Source organism: Triticum dicoccoides, chromosome 2A, assembly GCF_002162155.2.
Source record: "Triticum dicoccoides isolate Atlit2015 ecotype Zavitan chromosome 2A, WEW_v2.0, whole genome shotgun sequence".
Taxonomy (NCBI): Eukaryota; Viridiplantae; Streptophyta; class Magnoliopsida; order Poales; family Poaceae; genus Triticum; species Triticum dicoccoides.
The window spans coordinates 663,641,421-663,656,117 of NC_041382.1; positions in this window are offsets into that span (position 1 = coordinate 663,641,421).

Consider the following 14,697-nt stretch of genomic DNA (forward strand, 5'->3'; position numbering starts at 1 on the left):
CGGTTCAAGTCGAGGACGTCCGGTTCCGCCTATAGGAGGGCCTCAATGGCAGCGGCATCCACGCGCTCCGCGTCGAGTTGAGCCTCCGCCGCCGGTTCAAGTTGAGGACGTCCGATTCCGCCTGCAGGAGGGCCTCGATGGCAGCGGTATCCACACGCTCCGCGTCGAGTTGAGCCTCCGTCGTCCAGTTCAAGTCGAGGACGTCTGGTTCCGCCTATAGGAGGGCCTCGATGGTAGCGGCATCCACGCGCTCCGCCTCAAGTTGAGCCTCCGCCGCCCGGTTCACATCCACAACAGCCGGTTCTGCCTGCAGGAGAGCCTTGATGGCAGCAGCATGCGCGCGCTCCGCGTCCAGTTGAGCCTTTGCCTCTCGGTCCTCCTTCAGTATCACCAGGTTGAACCGTTGATCGGCCTGCACCATGGGGGACCCAGACGCCGGCACGAATTCGACGTCCATCGTCTCATACCCATCGGGGGCCTTCTGCGCCGTGACCTCCGCCATGAACATTGGATCGGCTTCCTCCTCCTCGTAGCTTGGCTCCAGAGAACTTGGGGATTGGCCCACCGCAAAGCGAGCTTGGGAACGGAGGTCCGTGGCACCGACCGCCGCCGCGATTTCTGCGCGGTGCTCCGGCGTCAACATCTTGTAGTACATGATCTTGCGGCGCACCATGGCTTTCCGGCGAACTAGGGGATGCTTGATGCAGGCTAGGGACCGAAAGGTGGGGGATGGGCTGGAGAGGAGGTGTGGTTTTGGGGCAGTGGCTGGCGTAGGCCGAGGAGCGAAGGTTCTGGTGTGAATAGTGGTTCCCGTGATGTCCGATCAATCGGTTTTGACTGTACATCGCTCTTGTCGCATTCGCATTGCACCCCGGCACGCTGGACCCTCCACTTCGCTCACCGAATGGAACACACTTTGTATTGCGTTTTGGCTTGCTTGTGGGACCACAGTTGAGAGCAAACCGACGTCCCTCCCCCTTCCCCGCCCGCGTCATTTATACTACCACTCCCCCCATTTTATGCAGAGTAAATAAAATTAGAGGGAGTATACTACGGATGAGGATCCGCTGACATGGACGAACCCATTTAGTAACTGACATGCGGGGCCTAGCAAGTATGGGGTCCGCGAGTAAGTGAACGAAAGGAAGGGTAAGGCAGGGATACCTATGTCAGAGGATCCACTTCCACTACTACTCCCTCCTTCCATCTACATGGCCTAGTGTGTTTTTCGAGGCTAACTTTGACCAAATGTTAGAGTAATAATATCTGACATGCAACTTACATGAAGCATACGGTCAAATTCGTATGTGAAAGGAGCTTCCAATGATATAATTTTCACATTATACATCTCATGTACTATTAATCTTGTCAATAGTCAAAGGCGGTTTTGAAAAACGCATTAGAGCATGGTTAATAATATAGCCAGCCACTGGCTATAAGGAACTGCCATGTCATCTATAGCCATCATCTGTATGCACTCATACAGTAGTGTGGGCTATTTCTCACAAGAAAATATATAAGGTTGGCTATTGTATTAGTACTTTTTTACATCTCCTCTCTATCTCTTTCTTCATATTTATTGTATTTAACTAGGAATGCGTATATAGCTAGGCTCTTGCATGAGAGCTCACCCCCTTTACCTTTTCACATCTCTCCTCCACATAAGCCCTATATACTTGGAAGGAGGGAGTACTATGAGCACTGCATACTCTACTACAGATGTTGTCAGTACTCCACTAGTACTATTGGACAGGGAGCTTAAAAAAAATACTATTGGACTGGCTATACATGGAGAAATCCTAGTAGGAAGAGCATGCGCGAGAATAAGCACATTCACGTGGTTGAAAACAAATTGGAAAGCATGTCTGTTTGAATACAAATCTAGGAGTACATACAAATCTAACAATATTGATTGGGCGTTGTTGAATGTTGATACTTTTTCTGTAAGTTTGATCAAAGTAGAGATACTTTGACTACGCATAAAACTTATATGTAAACTACTAGAAAGGATCGGAGGGAGTATATTGTACGTTCAAGAGCGAAATGAACATTGAATACCCTTTATATATGATTTGTGGATGCTATGATCACCTGTTCAAAATTTTGAATCCGCCTTAGGTATCACACATGAACCCACTCGTCCTCTCTTGATTTCATCTCGGGGTCCGGAGATCGATTGAAAGAGGACTAGGGTGGGTACAATACGTTCGTTTTGCTTATGAACGTACAATATACTCCCTCTGATCCCCATAGACCCCCTGCCGGTCATTTCTATCATAGAAACAGACCAAACCTTTATCTCCTTGCACAACACGCAATTGATCTCTCAACATCAATCGATCTTGTCAAGATGTGTCGGGGCATGAACCGAATGGGATGTCAAAACTAAGACGGGAAGCGAAACATAGTGGAGGCAAAGTGAAACTTTAAACGATCTGTTTGTTTGCATGCATGTCGGACAAATTACAACATTGGAAATACAAGCATGGTCTAGGCCCACATACGAATGATACTCGGCGGAATGTTCAAATGAGGCATGTGGGAGCGACACACTCATCGTCGCTTTACACGGTCGGTTTCAGTGTGCCGAGGGTGGCGTTAGCGCTGTGGCACGACCAGCAGATCAACACCCGGCTCGTCGAGGATGCACAAGGCGCCAAAGTGCGCGCGCGCCACGACGCGTCCGCGGAGTGGTGTAGCGCGGCCAACTGCATCCCCAGGACCTAAGACCATACCGGGTCATCTTGCTTTTTAATGACATGTGGGGTCTCATGTGAGCAAAGGGCATCTCCAACGTTGCCACGATCGCAGCTGACTACCCCGGCACACCAAAAACCCTCGTCCCTCGCGCTGTCGCGCGGTGCGTTCCCAGCCGGCACCAGCTGCCCGCATTCATGCCGTCCGTCCGTATGCCGTGGTTAAGAGGCTTAGTGCCCGAGGAACCAACTCCAGTGACTTAATGACACACCCGGACACTTGGCCTCATCAGAATGCACTACTTAAAGCGGCAACGCCCAGCTAAGCTCCACACCATAGCACATCGTCTTGCTACCTGACACCACATCCGCCATAACCGCGAGCGCGAACGCTCTGTGGGAGAGCCTGTCTTCGGGGATGAAGCTCGAGGTCGCCGCCCTCGCTCAAGTCGCCGCTCATGATGCAATAGCGGCATAGCCGGACGCGGACGCGACCGCACAAGGGGTGGCCACGCTAGCGGCCGACGACGGGAGCAGCGTCAACCACGCGTCCCACTTGCCGCCGTCCAACGTCCAGCACTACCGAGGTCGGGGACTCCTCCGAGGATGAGTAGGGAATGGGAGGAGGCAGGGCATGGTGTCTCCCATGTTGTACTCCTCCTCGCCGGAGACCGCACCTTCACTTCACGAGTCTTGAACCCCGCCCCCATACATGGAGATCGCAGATGGAGGACATCGGTCGCCGCCGTAGAATAGGTTTAGGGTCGGGTTTATTTTATTTTTCTATCCTATAAAAGTATGAAATGTAATGAAAATCTGTCGTGTTTGCATTAATCTCGGCCGGTGTATATGAACTTTCACAATAATATAGTATATTGTAGGAGTACTAGCAAGATGCCCGTGCATTGTACGAAACATCAAGATCTTGCGGGAGAAAAGGATGAACGAGGAAAGGCCTTATCTACAAATGTGTTGAGGAGTGCGGGTAAATTGTTGATACGTCTCTGTCGTATCTACTTTTCCAAACACATTTGCCCTTGTTTTGGACTCTAACTTGCATGATTTGAATGGAACTAACCCGGAATGATGATGTTTTCAGTAGAATTGCCATGGTGTTCTTTTTGTGTAGAAATAAAAGTTCTCGAAATGACCTGAAAATCATTGGAGAATTATTTTGGAATATATAAAAAAATACCAGAAGGAAGATCCACGTCAGGGGGGCCTCCACCTGTCCACGAGGGTGGGGGGCGCGCCCCCTGCCTGGTGGGTCCCCTAACGCTCCACCGACCTCAACCTTGACTCCATATATTCACTTTCGAGGAGAAAAAAACCAGGGAGAAGGATTTATCGCGTTTTACGATACGGAGCCGCCGCTAAGCCCTAAACTCTCTCGGGAGGGCTGATCTGGAGTCCGTTCGGGGCTCCGGAGAGGGGGATCCGTCGCCATCGTCATCATCAACCATCCTTCATGACCAATTTCATGATGCTCACCGCCATGTATGAGTAATTCCATCGTAGGCTTGCTGGACAGTGATGGGTTGGATGAGATTTATCATGTAGTCGAGTTAGTTTTGTTAGGGTTTGATCCCTAGTATCCACTATGTTCTGAGATTGATGTTGCTATGACTTTGCTATGCTTAATGCTTGTCACTAGGGCCCGAGTGCCATGATTTCAGATCTGAACCTATTATGTTTTCATCAATATATGAGAGTTCTTGATCCTATCTTGCAAGTCTATAGTCACCTACTATGTGTTATGATCAGGCAACCCCGAAGTGACAATAATCGGGACCACTCCCGGTGATGACCGTAGTTTGAGGAGTTCATGTATTCACTATGTGTTAGTGCTTTGGTCCGGTACTCTATTAAAAGGAGGCCTTAATATCCCTTAGTTTCCGCTAGGACCCCGCTACCATGGGAGGGTAGGACAAAAGATGTCATGCAAGTTCTTTTCCATAAGCACATATGACTATATTTGAAATACATGCCTGCACATATGACCCTATGTTATAACTGTTGCATGAATAATCGCATCTGGCATAATTCTCCATCACCGATCCAATGCCTACGAGCTTTCCATATATTGTTCTTCGCTTATTTACTTTTCTGTTGCTATTGTTACAATCACTACAAAACACCAAAAATATTACTTTTGCTATCGTTACCACTACTATCATATTACTTTGCCACTAAATACCTTGCTGTAGATATTAAGTTTCCAGGTGCGGTTGAATTGATAACTCAGCTGCTAATACTTGATAATATTCTTTGGCTCCCCTTGTGTCGAATCAACAAATTTGGGTTGAATACTCTACCCTCGGAAACTGTTGCGATCCCCTATACTTGTTGGTTATCTAGACTATTTTCTGGCGCCATTGCCGGGGAGCATTGCCCTATTCTTTGAGTCACTTGGGATTTATATCTGCTTATCACTATGAAGAACTTGAAAGATCCAAGAACCAAGATTTATCCCTCAACTAAGAGGGGAGGTAAGGAACTGCCATCTAGCTCTGCACTTGATTCACCTTCTGTTTCGAGTAAGCTTGCGACACCTAAACCTGCTTCTGCTATTAATTCTGCTATGCATGATACTTATGATGTAACTACTTCTATGCTTGATACTACTGTGCCACTTGGTGAATTTCTTGATGAACAACTTGCTAGGGCTAGAGAGAATGAAATTATTGAAACTGATAATATTGATAAAAGTGATGATGATGATTCTCCCCCTAGATATGAATTACCTGTTGTGCCTGAGGGCTATGTTATGGATGAAGAAACTGCTAGAGATTTTCTTGCTTGCAATGATAGGAGTGATCTTAAGAAATTATTAGCTAAGCTGAAACAAAAAACATTGAATGCTAGAATGAAATATGATCTTGCTTATGCTACTTCACTTATCTTTGTTACTGATAAGGATTATGATTTCTTTGTTGATCCTGAGATAATTACTTTAGTTGAATCTGATCCTTTCTATGGCTATGAATCTGAAACTGTTGTGGCACATCTTACTAAATTAAATGATATAGCCACCCTGTTTTCTAATGATGAGAAAACTCGCTACTATTATATCCTTAAGATATTTCTGTTCTCATTGAAGGGTGATGCTAAGATATGGTTTAATTCTCTTGATCCTGGTTGTGTGAGTAGTCCCCAGGATATGATTTATTACTTCTATGCTAAATATTTCCCCGCTCATAATAAACAAGCTGTTTTAGGGGAAATATATAATTTTGTGCAAATTGAAGAAGAGAGACTCCCACAAGCTTGGGGGAGGCTTCTCCAATTACTTAATGCTTTGCGTGATCATCCTCTTAAGAAAAATGAAATACTTGATATCTTTTATAATGGGCTAACGATGCATCTAGAGACCACCTGGATAGTTGTGCTGGTTGTGTATTCAGGGAAAGAACTCCAGATGAAGCTGAAATTCTATTGAATAATATGTTGACTAATGAAAATAATTGGACACTTCCTGATCCAATCCCTGATCCAATTCCCGAACCAAATCCTAAGCCAACTCCAAAGAAAAGGGGTATTCTATTTCTCAGTCCTGAAGATATGCAAGAGGCAAAGAAATCTATGAAGGAAAAAGGTATAAAAGCTGAAGATGTTAAGAATTTACCTCCTGTTAAAGAAATACATGGTCTTAGTTCATTACCTATTGAAGAAACACATGGTATTGATAACCCGACACATGTAGTAAAGGTAAATTCTCTCTATAGATATGATAAAGCTGAAATCCCATTTACTAAGTTTTCTAGCCCATGCTTGGATGAGTTTGATGACTTCATGGTTAAACAAGAAAACTTCAATGCTTATGTTGGCAGACAATTGAAACACAATGCTGATATGCTTGAACACTTGGGTGATTATATGGCTAATGTTAAAGGTGAACTTAAAATCATTAGTAAACATGCTTCTATGGTTACCACTCAAGTAGAACAAGTACTTAAAGCTCGGAATGATTTGCTCAATGAATTAAATAGTAAGAAAAATGATAATGTTGTTAGAGTCATGACTAGAGGTGGTAAAATGACTCAGGAACCTTTGCATCCTGAGGGCCATCCTAAGAGAATTGAGCAAGATTCTCAGAGAAATAATATTGATGCACCTAGTCCTTCTAAGAGGAATAAAAAAATGATAGGACTTTGCATGCTTCTAGTGAACCTGTTATTGACACACCTGAGAATCCCAATGATATTTCTATTTCTGATGCTGGAACACAATCTGGTAATGGGCATGAACCTAGTAATAATGTTAATAATGATGCTCATGTCGATGCACAACCTAACAATGACAATGAAGTAGAGATTGAACCTGCTGTTGATCTTGATAACCCACAACCAAAGAATCAACGTTATGATAAGAGAGACTTTGTTGCTAGGAAGCACGGTAAAGAAAGAGAACCATGGGTTTAGAAACCCATGCCTTTTCCTCCTAAACCATCCAAGAAAAAGATGATGAGGATTTTGAGCGCTTTGCTGAAATGATTAGACCTATCTTTTTGTGTATGCGTTTGACTGATATGCTTAAAATGAATCCTTATGCTGAATATATGAAGGAAATTGTTACAAATAAAAGAAAGATACCAGAAACTGAAATTTCCACCATGCTTGCTAATTATACTTTTGAGGGTGGAATACCAAAGAAACTTGGAGATCCAGGAGTACCAACTATACCATGCTCCAATTAAAGAAACTATGTTAAAACTGCTTTATGTGATCTTGGAGCCGGTGTTAGTGTTATGCCTCTATCTTTATATCGTAGACTTGATTTGAATAAGTTGACACCTACTGAAATATGTTTGCAAATGGCTGATAAATCAACTGCTATACCTGTCAGTATTTGTGAGGATGTGCCTGTTGTGGTTGCAAACGTTACTATTTTAACGGACTTTGTTATTCTTGATATTCCCGAGGACGATAGTATGTCTATTATTCTTGGAAGACCCTTTTTGAATACTACAGGGGCTGTTATTGATTGCACCAAAGGCAACGTCACTTTTCATGTTAATGGCAATGAACATATCATACACTTTCCGAGGAAACAACCACAAGTTCATAGTATAAACTCTATTGGAAAAATTCCATTGATTATTTTTGGAGGTTTTGAATTTCCTCTTCCTACTGTCAAGAAGAAATATGATATTCTTATTGTTGGGGATGTGCATATCCCCGTAGAGGTAACCTAGTGTTATTCAAAAATTCTCCGGTTCCATTTTACTCGGAATGAGTTTGTTAACAACACCTGATCAACCTTGTTAGTGGATTCCTTTTGACGAGCATGAGAAGGATGAATTTAGAAAACACAACTCTCTGTACCCTCTTTTTGCTTTCTGTTATTTATATTAGATACAACAAAAATAGTAATTTCTGTCTATTTTCTAAATATCTGTTGGATGTGGGGTTCCGGCAAACCCTTAAGGTTCGAACTCTGGGGTGCGCGCGAAGTCTTTCCTTCCTACCGATCTACGCCCTAGCTCGCTAAGATCTCGCGGACAAACTCGATGAACTCGCAACACAGAAAGACACGAGGCTTATACAGGTTTGGGCCACTGTTGTGGTGTAATGCCCTACTCCAGTGTGGTGGTGGTGGATTGCCTCTAGGGCTGATGATGAATAGTACAAGGGAAGAACGGCCTCCTGAGGTTGAGGTGTTCTTATGAGTAGGCTCTTGTCCGGGTTGGATCAAGCTAAAATGAGATGAGATGAGTGAAGGAAATATGCCCTAGAGGCAATAATAATGTTATTATTTTATTTCCTTATATCATGATAAATGTTTATTATTCATGCTAGAATTGTATTATCCGGAAACATAATACTTGTGTGAATACATAGACAAACTAAACGTCACTAGTATGCCTCTACTTGACTAGCTCGTTAATCAAAGATGGTTATGTTTCCTAACCATAGACATGTGTTGTCATTTGATTAACATGATCACATTATTAGAAGAATGATGTGATTGACATGACCCATTCCATTATCTTAGCACCCGATCGTTTAGTATGTTGCTATTGCTTTCTTCATGACTTATACATGTTCCTATGACTATGAGATTATGCAACTCCCGTTTGCCAGAGGAACACTTTGTGTGCTACCAAACGTCACAACGTAACTGGGTGATTATAAAGGAGCTCTACAGGTGTCCCCAAAGGTAAATGTTGGGTTGGCGTATTTTGAGATTAGGATTTGTCACTCCGATTGTCAAAGAGGTATCTCTGGGCCCTCTCGGTAATGCACATCACATAAGCCTTGCAAGCATTGCAACTAATGAGTTAGTTGCGAGATGATGTATTATGGAACAAGTAAAGAGACTTGCCGGTAACGAGAATGAACTAGGTATTGAGATACCGACGATCGTATCTCAGGCAAGTAACATACAAATGACAAAGGAGAACAACGTATGTTGTTATGTGGTCTAACCGATAAAGATCTTCGTAGAATATGTGGGAGCCAATATGAGCATCCAGGTTCCGCTATTGGTTATTGAATGGAGACATGTCTCGGTCATGTCTACATTGTTCTCGAACCCGTAGGGTCCGCACGCTTAAGGTTTCGATGACAGTTATATTATGAGTTTATGAGTTTTGATGTACCAAAGTTAGTTCGGAGTCCCGGATGTGATCACGGACATAACGAGGAGTCTCAAAATGGTTGAGACATAAAGATTGATATATTGGACGGCTATATTCAGACACCGGAAGTGTTCCGGGTGATTTCGGAGAAAACCGGAGTACCGGCAGGTTACCGGAACCCCCCCGGGAGAAGTAATGGGCCATATGGGCCTTAGTGGAGAGAGAGAAGGGCAGCCAGGGTGGGCCGCGCGCCTCTTCCCCCCTGGTCCGAATTGGACTAGGAGAGGGGGGGCGGCGCCCCCCTTTCCTTCTTCCTCCCCACTTCCTTCCCCCTCCTAGTAGGAGTCCTACTCCTACTAGGAGGAGGACTCCTCCTTGGCGCGCCTATAGGGCCGGCCGGCCTCCTCCCCTTGCTCCTTTATATACGGGGGCAGGGGGCACCCCTAGACACACAAGTTGATCCATGTGATCATTTTCTTAGCCGTCTGCGGTGCCCCCTTCCACCATAATCCTCGATAATATTGTAGCGGTGCTTAGGCAAAGCCCTGCGACGGTAGAACATCAAGATCGTCACCACGCCATCATGCTGACGGAACTCTTCCCCGACACTTTGCTGGATCGGAGTCCGGGGATCGTCATCGAGCTGAACGTGTGCTAAAACTCAGAGGTGCCGTAGTTTCGGTGCTTGATCGGTCGGGCTGTGAAGACGTACGACTACATCAACCGCGTTGTGCTAATGCTTCCGCTGTCGGTCTACAAGGGTACGTAGATCACACTCTCCCCTCTCGTTGCTATGCATCACTATGATCTTGCGTGTGTGTTGGAATTTTTTTGAAATTACTACGTTCCCCAACAGTGGCAACAGAGCCTAGGTTTTATGTGTTGATGTTATATGCACGAGTAGAACACAAGTGAGTTGTGGGCGATATAAGTCATACTGCTTACCAGCATGTCATACTTTGGTTTGGCGGTATTGTTGGGCGAAGCGGCCCGGACCGACATTACGCGTACGCTTACGCGAGACCGGTTCTCCCGACGTGCTTTGCACAAAGGTGGCTAGCGGGTGACAGTTACTCCAACTTTAGTTGAACCGAGTGTGGCTACGCCCGGTCCTTGCAAAGGTTAAAACAACACCAAATTGACAAACTATCGTTGTAGTTTTGATGCGTAGGTAAGATTGGTTCTTGCTTAAGCCCGTAGCAGCCACGTAAAACTTGCAACAACAAAGTAGAGGACGTCTAACTTGTTTTTGCAGGGCATGTTGTGATGTGATATGGTCAAGACATGATGCTAAATTTTATTGTATGAGATGATCATGTTTTGTAACCGAGTTATCGGCAACTGGCAGGAGCCATATGGTTGTCGCTTTATTGTATGCAATGCAACTGCGTTGTAATGCTTTACTTTATCACTAAGCGGTAGCGATAGTCATGGAAGCATAAGATTGGCGAGACGACAACGATGCTACGATGGTAATCAAGGTGTCACGCCGGTGACGATGGTGATCACGATGGTACTTCGAAGATGGACATCACAAGCACAAGATGATGATGGCCATATCATATCACTTATATTGATTGCATGTGATGTTTATCTTTTATGCATCTTATCTTGCTTTGATTGACGGTAGCATTTTAAGATGATCTCTCACTAATTATCAAGAAGTGTTCTCCCTGAGTATGCACCGTTGCGAAAGTTCTTCGTGCTGAGACACCACGTGATGATCGGGTGTGATAGGCTCTACGTTCAAATACAACGGGTGCAAAAACAGTTGCACACGCAGAATACTCAGGTTATACTTGACGAGCCAAAAATATACAGATATGGCCTCGGAACACGGAGACCGAAAGGTCGAGCGTGAATCATATAGTAGATATGATCAACATAGTGATGTTCACCAATGAAACTACTCCATCTCACGTGATGATCGGACATGGTTTAGTTAATTTGGATCACGTAATCACTTAGAGGATTAGAGAGATGTCTATCTAAGTGGGAGTTCTTTAGTAATATGATTAATTGAACCTAAATTTATCATGAACTTAGTACCTGATAGTATCTTGCTTGTTTATGTTTGATTGTAGATAGATGGCCCGTGCTGTTGTTCCGTTGAATTTTAATGCATTCCTTGAGAAAGCAAAGTTGAAAGATGATGGTAGCAATTACACAGACTGGGTCCGTAACTTGAGGATTATCCTCATTGCTGCACAGAAGAATTACGTCCTGGAAGCACCGCTGGGTGCCAGGCATGCTGCTGGAGCAACACCAGATGTTATGAACGTCTGGCAGAGCAAAGCTGATGACTACTCGATAGTTCAGTGTGCCATGCTTTACGGCTTAGAATCGGGACTTCAACGACGTTTTGAACGTCATGGAGCATATGAGATGTTCTAGGAGTTGAAGTTAATATTTCAAGCAAATGCCTGGATTGAGAGATATGAAGTCTCCAATAAGTTCTATAGCTGCAAGATGGAGGAGAACAGTTCTGTCAGTGAGCATATACTCAAAATGTCTGGGTATAATAATCACTTGATTCAATTGGGAGTTAATCTTCCAGATGATTGCGTCATTGACAGAATTCTCCAATCACTGCCACCAAGCTACAAGAGCTTCGTGATGAACTATAATATGCAAGGGATGAATAAGACTATTCCCGAGCTCTTCGCAATGCTGAAAGCTGCGGAGGTAGAAATGAAGAAGGAGCATCAAGTGTTGATGGTCAACAAGACCACTAGTTTCAAGAAAAAGGGCAAAGGAAACAAGAAGGGGAACTTCAAAAAGAACAGCAAGCAAGTGGCTGTTCAAGAGAAGAAACCCAAACCTGGACCTAAGCCTGAAACTGAGTGCTTCTACTGCAAGCAGACTGGTCACTGGAAGCGGAACTGCCCCAAGTATTTGGCGGATAAGAAGGATGGCAAGGTGAACAAAGGTATATGTGATATACATGTTATTGATGTGTACCTTACTAATGCTCGCAGTAGCACCTGGGTATTTGATACTGGTTCTGTTGCTAACATTTGCAACTTGAAACAGGGACTATGGATTAAGCAAAGATCGGCTAAGGACGAGGTGACGATGCGCATGGGAAACGGTTCCAAAGTCGATGTGATCGCGGTCGGCACGCTACCTCTACATCTACCTTCGGGATTAGTATTAGACCTAAATAATTGTTATTTGGTGCTAGCGTTAAGCATGAACATTATATCTGGATCTTGTTTGATGCGAGACGGTTATTCATTTAAATCAGAGAATAATGGTTGTTCTATTTATATGAGTAATATCTTTTATGGTCATGCACCCTTAAAGAGTGGTCTATTCTTATTAAATCTCGATAGTAGTGACACACATATTCATAATGTTGAAGCCAAAAGATGCAGAGTTGATAATGATAGTGCAACTTATTTGTGGCACTGCCATTTGGGTCATATCGGTGTAAAGCGCATGAAGAAACTCCATACTGATGGACTTTTGGAACCACTTGATTATGAATCACTTGGTACTTGCGAACTGTGCCTTATGGGTAAGATGACAAAAATACCGTTCTCCGGTACTATGGAGAGAGCAACAAATTTGTTGGAAATCATACATACAGATGTATGTGGTCCGATGAATGTTGAAGCTCGTGGCGGATATCGTTATTTTCTCACCTTCACAGATGACTTAAGCAGATATGGGTATATCTACTTAATGAAACATAAGTCTGAAACATTTGAAAAGTTCAAAGAATTTCAGAGTGAAGTTGAAAATCATCGTAACAAGAAAATAAAATTCCTACGATCTGATCGTGGAGGAGAATATTTGAGTTACGAGTTTGGTGTACATTTGAAACAATGTGGAATAGTTTCGCAACTCACGCCACCCGGAACACCACAGCGTAATGGTGTGTCCGAACATCGTAATCGTACTTTACTAGATATGGTGCGATCTATGATGTCTCTTACTGATTTACCGCTATCGTTTTGGGGATATGCTCTAGAGACGGCCACATTCATGTTAAATAGGGCACCATAAAAATCCGTTGAAACGACGCCTTATGAACTGTGGTTTGGCAAGAAACCAAAGTTGTCGTTTCTGAAAGTTTGGGGCTGCGATGCTTATGTGAAAAAGCTTCAACCTGATAAGCTCGAACCCAAATCAGAGAAATGTGTCTTCATAGGATATCCAAAGGAAAGTATTGGATACACCTTCTATCACAGATCCGAAGGCAAGACTTTTGTTGCTAAATTCGGAAACTTTCTAGAGAAGGAGTTTCTCTCGAAAGAAGTGAGTGGGAGGAAAGTAGAACTTGATGAGGTAACTGTACCTGCTCCCTTATTGGAAAGTAGTACATCAGAGAAACCAGTTTCTTTGACACCTACACCAATTAGTGAGGAAGCTAATGATGATGATCATGAAACTTCAGAACAAGATACTACTGAACCTCGTAGATCAACCAGAGTAAGATCTGCACCACAGTGGTACGGTAATCCTGTTCTGGAAGTCATGCTACTAGATCATGATGAACCTACAAACTATGAAGAAGCGATGGTGAGCCTAGATTCCGCAAAATGGCTTGAAGCCATGAAATCTGAGATGGGATCCATGTATGAGAACAAAGTATGGACTTTGGTTGACTTGCCCAATGATCGGCAAGCAATTGAGAATAAATGGATCTTCAAGAAGAAGACTGACACTGACGGTAATATTACTGTCTACAAAGCTCGACTTGTCGCAAAAGGTTTTCGACAAGTTCAAGGGATTGACTACGATGAGACCTTCTCACCCGTAGCGATGCTTAAGTCTGTCCGAATCATGTTAGCAATTGCCGCATTTTATAATTATAAAATTTGGCAAATGGATGTCAAAACTGCATTCCTGAATGGTTTTTTGGAAGAAGAGTTGTATATGATGCAACCGGAAGGTTTTGTCGATCCAAAGGGAGCTAACAAAGTGTGCAAGCTCCAGCGATCCATTTATGGACTGGTGCAAGCTTCTCGGAGTTGGAATAAACGCTTTGATAGTGCGATCAAAGCATTTGGTTTTGTACAGACTTTTGGAGAAGCCTGTATTTATAAGAAAGTGAATGGGAGCTCTGTAGCATTTCTGATATTATATGTAGATGACATATTACTAATCAGAAATGATACAGAATTTCTGAATAGCATAAAGGGATACTTGAATAAGAGTTTTTCAATGAAAGACCTCGGTGAAGCTGCTTACATATTGGGCATTAAGATCTATAGAGATAGATCAAGACGCTTAATTGGACTTTCACAAAGCACATACCTTGACAAAATTTTGAAGAAGTTCAAAATGGATCAAGCAAAGAAAGGATTCTTGCCTGTGTTACAAGGTGTGAAATTGAGTAAGACTCAATGCCCGACCAATGCAGAAGATAGAGAGAAAATGAAAGATGTTCCCTATGCTTCAGCCATAGGCTCT